The 14,175-nt window shown below is 26.9% G+C and overlaps 1 long non-coding RNA gene across 2 annotated transcripts; it reads left to right on the forward strand.

Annotated features, from left to right (window-relative positions):
• Window positions 1-3,190: 3,190 nt before the first annotated feature.
• On the forward strand, window positions 3,191-11,422 carry LOC129285778 (uncharacterized). Of its 2 annotated transcripts, XR_008587298.1 has the most exons (3): window positions 3,271-3,511; window positions 3,609-3,656; window positions 4,505-11,422. It is a non-coding gene; the product is annotated as an uncharacterized LOC129285778 (long non-coding RNA). The 2 variants fall into 2 exon arrangements; XR_008587297.1 differs by having other exon boundaries at window positions 3,191-3,511; window positions 3,609-11,422.
• The last annotated feature ends 2,753 nt before the right edge of the window (window positions 11,423-14,175 follow it).

The raw sequence follows: 14,175 nt of genomic DNA on the forward strand, positions 1-14,175 counted from the left end.
AATGGAAGATATATAAAGAAGAAAGAGCCAAGAAATAGGTATTGATTTTAAAGATGTTCACGAGTTCAGTTGGATTTGATTAAAAACAAAAAACAAAACCAAATCAATCTTATCAATTCACTAAAGTTTGAAATATATACAATTTTTTTAATCGATTTAATTCGATTTAATTGACATTTGAATCAAGTTTAAATTTTTTGTAAGATATTTTTTATTAATTAATATATATATTCATTGATAATTTTTAACTATTAATTATTATTTTTACAAAAGCAAATCAATTAGAATTAAAGAATAAATATTTTGAACAATTAATTATCATATTTAATTATTCAATTATACCAATACCTTTAGCTAAAAACAATTTTACTAGTTCATTGTAACAATTCTTTTTATCAGTAAATTATAAATAACTAAATTTTTAAAAAATAAAAAACTTTAAAAAATTTAAAAATATTTATATAATAAATATAATAAAAAATTATTTAATTTAAATTTTAAGAGAGAAAAACCTAAATCAAACCAACTTAATTAATTTTATTAAAAAAAAACCAAATTTTATTTATAATCTATTTATGTTTGGTTTAGTTGGACATGATTTAGTGCAATTAATTTGGACCGGATTTTAAATGCCCTTTACATTGTATTGAATGATTTCTCTTCTTTATTTCACTTCATAGTCCTCGGATTCCCTTCGTCTCTAGTCTCTGCACCTCTCAACGTCATCTATCATTCCTCTGATTGAACTTCTCCTGTCTCCCTCTCCTTGTCGTCGAGTAATGAATGTTAAATTTTTATTATATAATTTTTCTAACATATTAAATTTCATTTTTTTTATTTTTACAATTTAATATATTAAATTTTACTTTTTTTGTAAAAAAATATAAAATATTTTTTAAGACGTTAGATATTTAAAAATGTGAACCATTTTTAATTTTTCAAAATAGAATTATTATTTTTTTTCAAAATACCTTTATTAATAATTATTTTATATTTATTTAGAATATTTAATAGGAATAAAAAATAAAAAGATTGATTAGGTTAAAAAAGTAACTATTTTATTAGAGAATGAGATTTGAGTAAAAAGGGCTTATATTTTTAATGGAAGGAATATGTTATTTTAATTTATTTTATTTTTAACCGTTTCTAATATATTATATTATATATTAAAAATTATAAATTATTATAAATTAACATTTTTTTTAATTATTATATATTTAAAAGCATGTTTTAAAAGCACATATTATTATTAATTTAAACAATTTTTAAATTTCTAATTTATTAAATTAATTTTTTTAAAAAATATATTTAAATATAAATTTTATTTTAACTGATTTATATTAAATAAATTTTTAACAAATATGCTAAATTGAAAACAAACGCACATGAATTGACAGACGTTGGATTGATAAGGATAGACATGAAGTCACATTAATGTTAATGTTTTTGTCGTATGCGGAAAAGAAGAAAGAGCAAGAAGTTATAAAGGAGTTGTTATTCCTCTTCTTTTCATGCTCATGTCTTTCTGTTTTTGTCTCTTAAAATCTGTTTGGTTTAAAAAAAAAAAATAGATAAAGGGAGAGGGGGAAAGGAACTTTTCCTTCCCTTAAATCAAACAAACCTTTAAAAACGATGAGCCACAATTTTATTTTTCAGGACAATTACAGCGATGGCCTTTAGAAGGTAAAACTTGAAAACTTGGTTGTGAATATCATAATATTTACTTGAAAATTTTCTGGACGACTTGTAACAAATAAAGAGCATGGAATAATTATTTTCCACTTTCATACGTCACTTGAATGTTTCAAAAGTCTTTTTTCTTTTTTTTTTTGCCAACGAATTTTTCAAAAGTCACCAACTTTTTTTATATTATTCTTAATTAAATTCATTAAATTTCAAACATCCTATTTTATCGTTTTTTTATAATCAAACATCCTATTTTCTCTATATGTGAAAATGAGAGTATCATTTAGAAAATAACAATCTTTTAAATGATATCTTCATTTTTTGTGTGATTAGTCTCACGATTACTACTTGTAAGAATATTCTAAAAAAAACTAAAACAATATAAATTTCAATTGAAGGACGTTTCTAAGAAAAAAGAACTATATTTTAGACATTTCATGTTGTGATTCAGGCATAGAAAAAGAAATATATTGTCCGTATAGAAATGGTTTTTTCTTGAACAACCGCGAACGGATATTTGTTGATAATCTCTCTCCCCCCTTGCCCATGCCTCCATGGCATTATTTTCTTCCGTTCGTTCATTCTTCGTGTGAGCCCCACCATTTTTGTAAGTGACTTTATTTAATTACATAAAACACGTAATAATTTACTCTAATTAGAGAAAATAAGGGTAGACTATTTTATATTTGCCGGCCTGAAAGAAAATATTTGTTTCAGATGAAATATTCTCCCTCTAAATTAGTAAATTTTGATTTATTATGCTAAAGATCAATGATGTTAACTATTTTCTATGTCAACTCTCTAAATTTATAATTTAACCTTCTAGATTTTACAAGTGTCCTTTATCTTTGTAAAGTTGTAAATTTCAAAATTTATTTTGTAAATTTTTGTAGAATATTTGTAAATATAATAGATTGACTCATAAACATGAAAAATTAAATTATACATTAAGAGATTGAGTTGTAAATAATAATGGATTAATGAGTATTTTAAATCTTGAAGTATCATGCAAAAAGCACCCTAGATCTTAAATTTTTAAAATATGTAAAATAAATTATAAATTTTTAAATTTATAACAAGTTACCCCCTATTGTTAACTCATTCTTAACACCATACTGTTCACCATGGGAGCTAGTCAAATGCTGACATGACAATTTTTTATTGATGTGTCATTTGTTAATGAGCACCACAGACTCTAAACCGTTACGCAAGTAGCATCCTAAACGTTGAACTTTAAAATTTTGAGCAAATTACTCCATCATTTACGTATAGAACGTTGATTATTATGTAGATCAAAATAGCTTCAACGTGGTTTGCTATAGTGAATGCATCATTGGTGTAATAACCTTAAAAAAAATAAAAAAATATTTAAAATTAAAATATGTAATAATGTGTATTGATTATAAATATAGTAATTATTGGAACAAATATGTCGAGAAGGAAAGCTGGTGTAGTGATGGCTGTGCAAGTATTTTCCTGATGGGTCCCAAGTTCGAATAAGCTAGAAGGAGGATTATTTTTGCCCTTTCCTCTGCGAAATTACCAATTTGCCCCTCTCCCAAATCTGATATATTCTCCTCTGCTCCTCCAATTTTTCCAGACTCGCGACTGAGAGAGAGAGAGAGAGAGAGAAGCTCTAATGCTCGGTTCTTCTGCTTCATCTTCTCCTTCATCCTTCCGATTACAACTTCGCCGGCGTGTGTATGTTTGTCGCTGTTCCGTCCGGTATTGATCCAGCAACTCGTGGCTTCTGTTCCTTTCTTCTCCTCTGTTCCAGCTCGCCGAAGCTCGTTCTTCTGCGCTGTCGGTGACTGTATGGATGAGTGTAAGATGGTTTGCTTTCTTTTGTTTGTTTTATCAGTCACCGATCTGTTCATCTCTTCTCTGCACTCAACGACGATCTCCTTTCCTCCTCTGTACAGGCTCGGTTTTTCTTCCTTTCCCTGTTCGTGCGTTTGGGTTTATATGAGGTGAGGAGCTTTGATTTCTTTTCTTTTCCTTGGATAAATTCTGTGCGTGTGACTGGGTGAAGTGATAGAGATGAAATTTCAAATTTTTCTTTTGGTTCTGCCTTCGTCCGTGCTGTGTAGAAAAAAGAAATGAAAATGAAAATGAAAAGTTGAGTTCGAAAAATATCTTATAGGGTCATGATGGTATGTGGGTCTGAATTTTATGATAAAGTAATTTTGTTTGGATTGATTGATTTTGAGGATTTGGTGGGATGAAGTTGGAAGGGAAGGGTTTAGGCATGAGATTGAGATTGGTGCTTATAAGTGTTCGTAAGATGTTTGTTTGAAGAGTTTTGCTAGATTTAGACTTTTCTGAAATTCTATTTAGTAGGATGAGCGGCATGACCGATTCAAATTTTTATTTATATGAGTTTTAACTTGAGCATTGTAAGAAGTTTGATTCTTGAGTTATAGTGTGGTTAGCTGAACTTTTAGGAGATTTATGTTGAGTATTTTATAAATTCATACGAAAAAGGGTGTTTATCATTCGATCTTGAGAATACATTTTAAGATATTTGAGAAATGAGCAAAATAAGTATGATAAATTTAATTGTAGGTGTTTGGGAATTTTACACCCAAGGTGTTTGACACAAGGTATAAGAAAAATTATATCTCATTTAAATAGAAGTTATGATTGGTATGATATGAGGTAACTTGGTGGTAAGTGATGATGTTTGGAGACCATTAAGATATAAATTTTGGTTCTTTTTGAAATTTTGAATACTTCTAAGTGGTTGGGATTGTGTTGGTAATGGAATAAAGTTTATATAACTATAGGAAGCAAACTGAGGTTTCATTTATTTATATAGGGTATGTGGAACATGAGTCTCTTGATAAGAATTGAGGAAGGAAATCATTGGGTTTGGAATTTAACAAGTAAGTGAATAGTATCCTAGTCAACTTGTCAATAAAAGTCTTTCATTGAAATTATTACATTTTTTTATGCATATTATTTTTATTAACAATTATGATGAATATTAGTTATCTTGTTAATTAAATTATGATTTGTGTTAGTACTTTTCTTAAGAGATATACTTAAAAGATTGATGAAAATGATTTTTACAAATTTTAATGTTCCTTTATTCAATAAAGATAATCATGAAAATTGGTGAAAAAGTTTGAGATGTTAGTTATGAATTTTTACGCTGAAAAGATTGATTATTTTGAATTGATTCATGCGAGTTTGGTACTGAAAAGAGGATTTTATATTTTGAAAAGTGATTATTTTCTCGCATGTTTGAAAATGAATTTGAAGGGGACTTTATACAGAACACTGGTTGCTAGCGGCAGCTCCGTTAGCCCTTGGCACGCCTTGGTTAATGACTAGCTAGTTTGGTTTTCGTGAGCTATATTCTCACGTTTGTTATTCGCGAGCCTCGCACTCGCGTTTGTTTCGTGGCCTTGAGCCGCGTTTGGTTACGTATCCTCATGGACTGGTGTGTCCACGTTTGTTTTCGTGGCATAAGCTGCGTTTGGTTATTTTACCCTCGTGGACTGTGTATCCACGTTTGATACTTGTTCTGCAAAAGTCCTTAAAAATGTTAGCTTTTAATTGATTTATGAATAAATGCTTCATTGGTTTTATTTAATAAAGGGTTCTTTTATTTATTTATTTATTTAATTTTCTTTACCAGCACAAAGAGTTGAACTATTTTGTTATTATTAATTTGGTGATTTAGTACTTTGAAGTTATATAGAACTTCTTAATCTTCAAATTCATGATTATATTATATTGATTGTTTTTAGCTAGTATAATTGAATTTTAATGTTTGCAGTAAGTTTGCTATTTTTACTCAATTATGAGTAAATTATCCTCCTTTAACATATCAGATTTGAGAAATTTTTACGCATTCATGTTTTATTATTATAATTGATATTTCTAGATATTGTGAGTTATTAATCTGAATTAATTTCCTTTCAATGATTTTACATAATAGTAAGTTTATTATTTTACTAATTTTACTCTGTTAAATTTTATTTTTGGGGATGCTGTTCACTGGAAATTATTTTGGTCTCAGATTTATTAATTGACGCTGGATCTCTTGCCGACCTTTAAGGGCCTGCAACTATGCTAGATAAATATTTATTTTTGTAAATCCCTTCTCTTTTAAGGTAAATATTCAATTAGATGTTATATAAAAAAAAATTTTGTGCTTTAGGAGCTCTACGTTAACTATAGTTAGGATCTTGATTTTTGTTCTATTATGTTGACTGTTTATATCTGGGAAATATAGTTTCAACCTATTGAACGCATACTATAATAATTTCTGTTATAGAGATTTCGAAAAATTTTATTTATAAAGAAGGTTCTGCCGAAATTTTTATAAATATTAAAACAATCATTGTTAAAGATATCATAATTTCAATAAAAATATAATTATGTTTTTGAAAAGTGAAATTTTACTTAGAGGCTTAAGGGATGTATAATACAATTCACATTTTATGTCGGTCACTCTCTGTTTTAGGGGTTTGACAATTGGCCACGACAAATGACCCATAATTTTGTAAAATGAAGTTTCTGACTTTTTTTTGAAATATTTTTTATACGATTAGTATCACATACTTTTTTATATTTTATAAATCTAATTTTATCTTATTTTGAATAATATATATTATTTAACGGTGAGAATTTAGGATTTTATTTGAAAATAAGTTTAAATATAAGATAATTTTAATTAATCAGTTAATTTGAGGTTTAAATTTGTTAATAAAATTATTAACTTTCATATTCATTGTTTGTAAATTTGTTGATGAAAAAATGACCCTTAACCCTAATGCCCATAAATTTTATATTAAATAAGATTTTAAAAATGTTCTATATTGTGACATGAAGAGAATATTTTTTAGTATGGTTCCACATTTATCACTCATTTTTTTATTGTATGTCCCATACCTACCTTATTATAAAACCTTTATAATTTTTTATTTATTATAAAATTTTTATAATTTTTTATTTTTATTTACTATACAATAATTTAAAAATTACTATAAAAAATATCAAAGCATTCCACATTATTGTTAATGGTTTGATGGTTGGCGGAAAAGAATGGAAGATATATAAAGAAGAAAGAGCCAATAAAATAGATATTGCTTTTAAAGATGTCAACAAATTCAGTTTGATTTGATTTAAAAACAACAAAAAACAAAACCAAATCAATCTTATCAACTCACCAAAGTTAGAAACATATTCTAAGTTTTTTCTAATCAATTTAATTCGATTTAATTGACATTTGAATCAAGTTTAAATTTTTGTAAGATATTTTTAATTAATCAATATATATATTGACTGATAATTTTTGACTATTAATTATTATTTTTACAAAAAAATCAATTAGGATTAAAGAATTAATATTTTGAACAATTAATTAGCATATTTAAGCATTCAATTATATCAATACCTTTAGCTGAAACAATTTTAATAGTTCATTATAACAGATTTTTCTTATCAGTAATTTATAAATAACTAAATTTAAAAAAAACTTAAATAAATTTAAAAATATTTATATAATAAATATAATAATTTTTTTGATTTATTTTAAATTTTAAGAGAGAAAAACTTGAATCAAACCAATTTAATTAATTTTATAAAAAAAATAAACCAAATTTTATTTATAATCTATTTATGTTTGGCTTGGTTGGACGTGATTTAGTGCAATTAATTTGGATCGGATTTTAAAAACCCTTTATATTGTGTTGTATGCTTTCTCTTCTTTTAATGGCTTTCTTTCTCTCTGTGTCAGTGTCTGGTTTAAGCTGAGGGGTCCTCTTCCTACTGCTCTCTCTCTCTCTCTCTCTCTCCCCCCCCCTCCCTCCCATTTTCATAGAAGGAATTTAAGGGGTTTTTCTTCAGCCAAATTCTAATCAATTATTTAAATAAAATTTAAATTATATAATTATTATTTTAACATTATTAACTCCATTATAAATTAAATAATCAATTGAAATTTTAAAAACTCAAATTATATCAAATCTTAAATTTTTTATCATCAAGAAATTAAAAACTAAAGAAAATATGTGATTAAGAAAAATATTTAACATTTATATAGTCTGAAAATGTTTGAGATCATACTCAAGGTATCTATTATGGAATCCCATTTTTAAAATTTTGCTTACTCTCTGTCTTAATTTCTCACCGTGCACTGAGTGAGAGGAAGACAAAAAGAAAGAAAGAGGAAGTGATGCATGCAAAATAAGAAATGAGATTGAAAATAATAAAATAAGTTAGTTGGCTTCACATTTCGATATCCATTCTCTCTTTCTTCTTTGTTTTTTTTTTAAATCTTCTTCCTTTTCTTTTCAAAAATTAATAATCTGTAAACTCTACCCCCACACACATATTATGTGATTTTTATAGTACTTTCTTAACATCTTAAAAATTAAACTCTACTAGTGTATTTTAATAAACACAATTTCTTTGATATTTATATGATTATAAATTTTTTATTTAGATTTGAAGAGTAAAAATAGAGATGTTATAATAACTTTGTGTCATTCATAATATCCTGATTGATAATTTTAGAGATCCATGGTAATTTAGTATCATTCATGGTATAACTTAAAATACGTTAGTAATTTTATTATTACTTATGATGACTTTGTATCACTCAGAACATCTCATTTAATGATTTTAGAGTTTTATGGTGATTTGTTTGATTAATCCAAGCGTCTAATGTTGTATTAGACATTAACATTTTAATTTCAATTGATTAGGAACTTTAATTGATTATTTAGCCTTTAATGGAGTTAATGATATTGGAATAATAATTGTATAATTTAAATTTTGCCTATAATTGATTTGAACTTGGCTGAAAAGAGAAGAGAAGAGATATGTATTTAATTTTTTTTAAATTAAATAGAATTTGGCTTGATATATCTAACAAAAAAACATTGGTTGAAGAGAGAGATGATGGGACAGATGTTTTTTTATATTAAATAGAACTTAGCTTGATAGAAGCAAAGTTTTATGTACGTTTTGACAAAAAAAAATTTGAAACTCGATGCTAATCAAGCTAACTTTTAAATTTATAGTATCTAAATAAATACTATTAAAGTGTCGTATCGTGGGAAATAATTTTTTTTTTATAGTATGAAAGTCAATTTGCCTCAGACGAAAAAACTAGAGAGGAGATAAGATGATGAGAACACTAATTGCAAGCTGGTGCCGCCCCCACCCAAGCTATAGTAACCCATCAACAATATGCAGTCAGTGAAAGAACAACGAGACAAATATAAAAAGAACAGACAGTCAGTGAAAGAACAACGAGACAAATATAAAAAGAACAGACAATTCTTCATCAATAATTCCAGAATGCTCAATCAATCACACCCAGACTCATCACAGTAATTCATCAATAATCTTGATATAGATCTCTCTCATATTAATTATCATATGAGACAGATTAATGGTGATAAAGATTTACTTTTCTTTATTTTTTCTTTTTTAAGTCAAATACTGCAAATAAAAAATTAGTGTCTGTACATTATACTTTTATTACTTAATTTCAACTCTATATAATTTTTTTGTGTAGTGAATATATATATATATATATATATACACGTATAATATTTTTTTATATTATATATTACAAAAAAACTAAATATAGAAAGGAAAAAACTTTGATGGAGGGTTACAATTCAAAAACACCGTTGATAAACAGTGAATCCCATTAAGCTTTACTTGTATAAAGATAAATATTTAGATGTCATTGAATCCATTAAGCTTTGCTTGTATAAAGATAAAGATTTGGATGTCATTGCTATGATTTCAATGTGATGCTATAGAGAAATAAAGAATAATTAAGGATGAAAAGTGAAGTGCAGCACAACAAAGATAAAAACAAAAGGAAAGGAAAATAATTGAAGATAGAGGAGAAGGCAAGAGTTTTATAATCTTTTATTTTTCTAATGTTCCCTATTAAATTCACGAAAATATATAATTTTTTTTGATTAAATTCACGAAAATATATAATTTTTTTTGAATTTTAAAACAATTTCACAAAACTTCTTTTACATTTAAAAATTTAAAATTAACTTTCTTAATTTTTTATTTTATTTTTTTATCATAGACTTCCCTACTAATATTTTTTAGTTATCTTATTAGCAAGAGTTATCATACTACATTGAGAAAATACATATAATATAGGGAAAATCATTCTCAAGTCCCATGGAAGTCAAAATACGCTGAAGTTTTATAAATTCATCAAATAGCTGTCAGATCTCAAGAGACTTAAGAGTGAATAAGTCTGAAAATAAAATTATTGATTTGTCCTCTACCATTAAAAAGGAAATTTTGCTGGAACACAAATATCACAACACCCATGATTAGCAATACTGAAGATTGATGCATATCCATGATTGTTGATCACGATAGGGTAATTTTCACTTCCTCATATCTATGATTACTGCCCTTGTCTTTATCTAAGTGAGGTGCGAGTGTTCATCTGCGACTGTAGTATTTCATCGACAGAAAATAATACAGTGATTGTTGAGTGAGTAAACGATTTTTCACGCGTTAATGATTTCATTGTTATTTAAAGATAGAATAATGCTTTCTAGGTATGCCTGCGATCATTTGATTTGTATAGTTAATTGGTATAGATTTATCTATTGCGACATTGATACGTTGAAAAATATCTTATACGAACAACTCTACATATTGTTAATAGTGTATTCTTGTATTATCAATATGCTATCGATAGTTGTTGATACATTGTATTGTGCAAGATAACTTGTAAGAATGCTTATACCACCGAAAAATATGTATTATGTTTTTTTTTTCATATAAGGGACATTTTATATATTATTCTCAAGCATGTAATGTAAGCTTCTTTTGTTAAAAAATCTCTATTATGAAACAACACTATATCTTGTCAATAGTGGATGAATGTGTTGACATTATACTGTGTGTAGTTGTCAATATATTGTGTGTAGTATAGGTTAACTTGTAAGATGGCAAGTTCTTCTAGAGAACATATATTATAATAGTGGATGAATGTGTTGACATTATACTGTGTGTAGTTGTCAATATATTGTGTGTAGTATAGGTTAACTTGTAAGATGGCAAGTTCTTCTAGAGAACATATATTATATTTTTTTTCATGTAGAGGGCATTTTCAAAATTATGACCAAGGAAGTATGCAATATGTTAGGGAGAGTGTTGGAACAAAAACAATAAAGGAATGGACAACATATGAAGAGTTGACAAGAATAATATCATCAAATGAGTAGCACATACATGCTTTTGTTTAGCATGACAAATGAGTAGAATACCTTGTGTACATGCATGTGTAGCAATCAAGCTAATTTATGACAATGTCTACAATTTTGTGGATGAATGTTATAAGTTTACTGCTCAAAAGAAGATATATGCCAACAACATGAGGCCGGTAGCCACACATGACCATCCATGTCCATAAGCATTGACAGTGACAAATTTATTAACCCAAACCTACTTGAAGCTACCAATGATTATAAAGCCTTCGGGCAGGCCAAAGCGTAAAAGAAGGGAATCTCAAATCCAAAATAAAAGGGTTTATCGTTGTGCAAGATACCATAAGATTGGTCATACCTCCAAGACTTGCAAAAATCCTAATCCATGTTAGAAAATATCAAGTGTACTTTTTTGTTTATGTATTTGGAATTTATTTTTTTGTTTATTGCACCTAATGTATCAGCACTTGTCAATGAAAAATGCATAGATTGTCAATGAAGTGATAACTTGTAGTTAATGGCCAGTCAGTTCTTGTAACTGGTTAATTTTTAAAGAAAATTATTACATCTAATGTATTAGCCCTTGTCAATGAAAAATGCATAGCTTGTCAATATAATGATAACTTGTAGTCAATGACCAACAGTAAGTAGTCAACAGGTTCTTGTAACTGGTTGATTTTAAAAGGAAATAACATCACTTAATGTATTAACACTTGTCAATGGCAAATGCATAGCTTGTCAATATAGTGATAACTTATAGTTAATGGCCAATAGCAAGTGGTCAACAGGTTCTTATAACTAGTTGATTTTTAAAGGAAATAATAATACTTAAATGTATCAACACTTGTTAATGGTGAATGCATAGTTTGTCAATATAGTTATAATCACTTCTCAATTGCCAACAGGTTTTTGTAACTTGTTGATTTTTAAAGGGAATAACAGCACCTAATGTATCAACACTTGTTAATGGTGAATGCATAGCTTGTCAATATAGTGATAACCACTTCTCAATTGCCAACAGCAAATAATCAATAGGTTCTTGTAACTTGTTGATTTTTAAAAGGAATAACAGCATCTAATATATCAGCACTTGTCAATATAATGATAATCACTTGTCAATTATCAACAGCAAGTAATCAACAGGTTCTTGTAGTTTGTTGATTTTTAAAGAAAATAATAGCACCTAATGTATCAATACTAGTCAATAGTGAATGCATAGCTTATTAATAACGTGAAAACCACTTGTCAATCACAGTTGTCTACTTGTCAATATTTAATTAATAAAACAAACTATTTGCCACATTTACAAACTTGTAATCACCATTCATAATAACATTGTCTAAGTTAACTACACAAAATAGGTTAACTACATAAAAGGACATGATTATCAATAAAGTTATATCCTAAAGTTCTATCAATAATCTTCTATTTCCTCTTCTTCCTTTCCTGGGATCTTTATAACAAGGGCATGGCTTCATGCTCCTTCCTGTTGTTACAATGACTCAATAGCCACCATAAAAATTCTATCTTCTTTCTATAGGGGTCATCCTGCACTACAAGTCAGTCTTATGAGGTACAACAGAGATTTTTCAACAAAAGAAGTTTGCATCACATGCTTGAGAATAATATATAAAATGTCATCTATATGAAAAAAAAACATAATAGAATACATGTTTTTTGGTGGTATAAGCATTCTTACAAGTCATTCTGTACAATATAGTATATCGACAATTATCAATAGCATATTGACAACACAAAAATACACTATTGACAACATGTAGAGTTGTTCATATCAGATATTTTCAACATATCAATGTCGCACTAGATAAATCCATACCCATTAGCTATGCAAATTAAATGATTGCAAGTATATCTAGAAACATTATCCTATCTTTAAACAATAATGAAATCATTAACGCATGAGAAATCGTTTACTCGCTCAACAATTACTGTATTGTTTTTTGTCAATGAAATACTGCAGTCACGGATGAACACTCCCACCTCGCTTAGATGAAGACAAGGGCGGTAATCATAGATATGAGGAAGTGAAAATTATCCAACCGTGATCAACAATCATGGATATGTATCAATCTTCAGTATCGCTAATTATGGATTTCGTGAGATATGCGTTCAAGCAAAATTCCTTTTTAATGGTAGAGGATAAATCAATAATTTCATTTTCATACTTATTCACTCTTAAGTCTTTTAGGATCAGGCAGTTATTTGATAAATTTATGGGACTTCAGTGTATTTTGAATGTTTTCATGAAACCTTAAAATGATTTTCCCTATAATATATGACATCAAATATAGGCTAATAATAACTTAAAAACAGTTATCTATATTTTTCTGTTATTACTAACTTATATCGAAAGACACATAAGCTTTTACACATCTTTTTCTAGTTTGAGTTGCCAACTTCTTATTAAGATGATTAAAATATAATAGTAGAAAGTATGTGATAAAAAATAAAAAATTTAAAAAATTTAATTTTAAACTTTTAAATATGAGCAGATCATTTATAATTGTTTGAAAATATAAGCGTTGCAAATTGATCATCAAACTATGAAAAAAATTTTAGTTATCGAAATATTATACTCTCTCTATTTCAAATTATATGGTATTTTTAAAGAAGTTTCTCGATCCCAAAATATAAAATGCTTTAAATAGATTAATGTTTCATTAAATGTATTAATTTTAATATTACCACCCTTCACTTCTATATAATTTAGTTTTGTTCATTCTTTTTTTAATATATTAAATAATGAGTATTTTTAAAAATTTATATTTATATTTTAAAAATATAAGATTGTTAGATATGCTTGATAAAATTTATTAACATGTAAACTTTTATTTAAATTTTTTTTTTACAATTTGAGATGAAGTACTCTAAGAAATATTTACTATGTTCATAGATACACCAGTCACTTTCTCTCCACCAACACCGTCCGTCTGCTGCTTCTTTTTCTCTGTGATTTGTGACAGGGAATCTCCCAACCCGGGCAAACAATTCTCGCCCCACTTTCTCCCTCATACGTATAATACAAATGTAACGCTCCCTCAGTTTAAAAAATATAAAATATTTTTAATTAAATATTATTTTTAATAAAATAATTATTTATTTTTAAATTAATTTTACTTTTTTATATTTATTTTTATTAAACATCCTATAATAAATAAGAAATTATTTATTAATAAAGATACTTTTAAAAAAAATATAATAATTACATTTTTAAAAAGATTAAAAATATTTTATATTTTTAAAAGGAGAG

The sequence above is a fragment of the Prosopis cineraria genome, unplaced genomic scaffold (assembly GCF_029017545.1).
Source record: "Prosopis cineraria cultivar Desert tree isolate PC_DT_omini unplaced genomic scaffold, ASM2901754v1 PC11, whole genome shotgun sequence".
Classification (NCBI taxonomy): Eukaryota; Viridiplantae; Streptophyta; class Magnoliopsida; order Fabales; family Fabaceae; genus Prosopis; species Prosopis cineraria.